General features: G+C 59.3%; 1 long non-coding RNA gene across 2 annotated transcripts; it reads left to right on the forward strand.

The window, feature by feature from the left end:
- The first annotated feature begins 6 nt into the window (after window positions 1-6).
- On the forward strand, window positions 7-1,849 carry LOC121040148 (uncharacterized). Of its 2 annotated transcripts, XR_005795140.1 has the most exons (3): window positions 7-188; window positions 569-717; window positions 815-1,849. It is a non-coding gene; the product is annotated as an uncharacterized LOC121040148 (long non-coding RNA). The 2 variants fall into 2 exon arrangements; XR_005795139.1 differs by lacking the exon at window positions 569-717.
- Window positions 1,850-2,843: the final 994 nt, after the last annotated feature.

Here is a 2,843-nt window from a genome sequence, read left to right on the forward strand (position 1 = left end):
CGGAGGGGACGCCGCGCCCAAGCCGAGCCACTGGATGGCGACAGAGACGGCCCGGCGCGCCCGCTGCCTGGGCACCAAGCGGGGAGGACAGACCTGGCCGGCGCGAAGTTTGTGGACTTGGGCTGCGGGCCCCGGGCGCCCCTACTCCTTCCCGCAGAGGCCCGCGACGCCGGGGCCCAGAGTTTACCGTAAGTATAGGGTGCATTGGGCCCTTCCCCAGATGCGGCTCTCACCCCTGTTCTGGGTTGTGCGCCGGTGTCCCTGAACCCACAAAAGAGCACACAGGGCCTCAGACCCGCCCAGAGTCCGCTGAGGTCAGCACCCCCGAGGGCTCTCCCTCCCCCTAGCTCCAGCGCTGCCAGGCGGAGACACACGTCCCTAGAAGCAGTCTCCTTGTCCCCTGCCCGGTGCCTCCACCTGTGCCCACTGCCCTGGCCCTGAAACGCTGTCTCCTTGCCCCTCACCTGGCAAGGCCCCAGTCTTCTGTCTCCAAAGTCCGGGTGCTGATCTCCTCTGGGTGGACTTTCTGAGCAGGTAACAATGGCTGTGATTCATTGGATTTGCGTAGTTAAAGATCATCAGTAGAACTGATTCAGAGGGAAGTGGATCCCGTATATCCTTTGAGGTCAGCTTCCCCAGCCCCACTCCTCTCTCAGGTCCCCTCAGCAAGACGAGCTCCCAAGACCAGATGCTCGCCAGGCAGCCCCACGGTACCAGGTGAGCCCCCGCGGTACCCGGACACAGTGCCCAGTCCCCTCACTGCCTTCCTGCGGGTCAGCGGAGGTGCTAATGTGAGCCCATCCTTCCTCATCAGAGCACCTTCTGATCCCGCACGAGCAGGGGCCTCCAAGGACCCCATGAGGCCTTGCTGGAACTGGATACCCTTTCCCAGGGGTCACTAGAGGGCCCGATGCAAAGACGGTCTCCGGTATCACCCGTCACCTCGAATCCCCGCCCGCCGGGCCTCTAAGGAGACCGTGGAGGCTGTGATGAGCGCTGAGGGCCCGCGGTGGCCCAGTGAGGACGCCTCTCCAGCTCCAACAGTATTCCTGCTGTAAGGTGAGTGTGTCCGGGATGATTTTCTTCATAAATTTTTCTGTTCCTGCTTAATTAAAACAGTCTGACTTCCCTCCTCCGTGTCCTCCTGACACGCTTCCTGATTCCCTCTGCTGGCATGCAGGCACCACAGACCCTGGGCTCCTGAGAACCTGGGGCTGGTGGGGGGCAGGACCCTTCTGGAATGTGCTGGGCTGGTGTCCGCCCTCTGGCCCCTGGAGGGGCTCCCTCGCGGTCCCTGCAGCTCCCAGGGGATGCCGGGATCTGTAGCTCTTGAGTCCCCCCCCTTTGATGGCAGCCTTTCATCCTGTTCAGAAGGAAGTGACTTTTTCAAAGGTGACACGTTCCATTTCGTCCTGTCCATTCTGAACTCCTCTTATGTTCCGGACATTCCCTCATCCAGCGGCCATTCGTTGGGCACCTTCTAGGTGTCACTGCTGCAGGAGAGGGATTAAACAAGACACACGCTTTCTGTTCCCTGGAAACGTGTGCCCGGTTTGGGAAATGGATGAGGAAACTGGCAATCAGAGCGCAGTGTGGCCGAGCCGCGATGGGAGGGGCTAAGCCGGCAGGGGAAGAGCGCTCGGCCCCAGATCAGGTGGGGGGCGCTGGGAGGGTGTGCCAGGGAAGCTTCCCGCAGAGCGGTTTTCAAACATGTTTAGTGCCGTCCTTAGAAAGAGCACACACGGACACACACGTTAAATGGCAGTTTCACAAAACAATACCCACACTCTCCATACTCTGTGCTGTTTTCTGTCCTAATTCATTCCTTACGACACTGGTTGTCCACCAATGCTTGTGTTTACAGTAATTTTCTTTGCTGGACCAAAACTGTTCCAGGGGAGATGTGGTCTGCGTTGAGTGTGGGAGGATAAATTAGAGCTGTCACGCCAAAGGTCAGAGGAACCCGGTGACAGTGGGCAGCGGGGGAGCCCCAACCAGAGACAGGGGGACGGTGAGTTTGGCACAATCTGCTTTCTCTTGGAGCTCACGCCACAAGACTTCTGTGGCTACAACACGAGGGGGTTGACATGTATAAAGAAAAAGTATTCAAAGACGCTTGCTGAAGATGACGACGCAGATCTGGTTCAGGGCCCTCGCGAGGAGTGCGGGATGGGGTTGTGCACTAGGGAGGGGCTGGGCTCAACCCGGGGTACGGCGTGGGCCAGTGGGGGTTCCCAGGCAGGGAGCAGGAGGGGCAGTGGGAGGAACGTTACTGAGAGGAAACGTCGAGGTGGGGGGGGCTCCGGTCACGCTGACTTAGGGGGGTTCTCGTTACGCTGATCGTACAGGAAGTACACGGGTGGGCCCCGGAGAGGGCTTGGGAGCCTGACGGAAGTCCAGTCGAGCAAGGAATCTTCGTCTGAAAGGAAAGCTTCATGCATCTGGAGCGTATCGACTAAGTGTTTGCTGGGTGCTGAATCCGGAGTGTAGTGACTAAGTCTGTGCTGGGTGCTGACTCTGGAGTGTAGTGACTGAGTCTGGGTGGGTGCTGAACCTGGAGTGTATCGACTAAGTGTTTACTGGGTGCTGACTCTGGAGTGTAGTGACTTAGTCCGTGCTGGGTGCTACAGATCCCTACAAGGAAGAGGAAAGAGAGCTGAGCCCTTGGAATCCCGGGCGGTAGAGGGCCCGAAACCCAGTGAGGCTGGGAAGGGCTGAGGAGGGGGGATGGATGAGAAGGACGGCTGACCAGTGACGGTGGCGGCGTCTCCGACAAGAGCAGGGCGATTAAGTTCGAGATGCAGCCAGCATCCAGCCCGAAGCAAGGGCATATGCTGGTGGCC

Source organism: Herpailurus yagouaroundi, unplaced genomic scaffold, assembly GCF_014898765.1.
Source record: "Herpailurus yagouaroundi ecotype Mexico unplaced genomic scaffold, PumYag 182, whole genome shotgun sequence".
Taxonomy (NCBI): domain Eukaryota; kingdom Metazoa; phylum Chordata; class Mammalia; order Carnivora; family Felidae; genus Herpailurus; species Herpailurus yagouaroundi.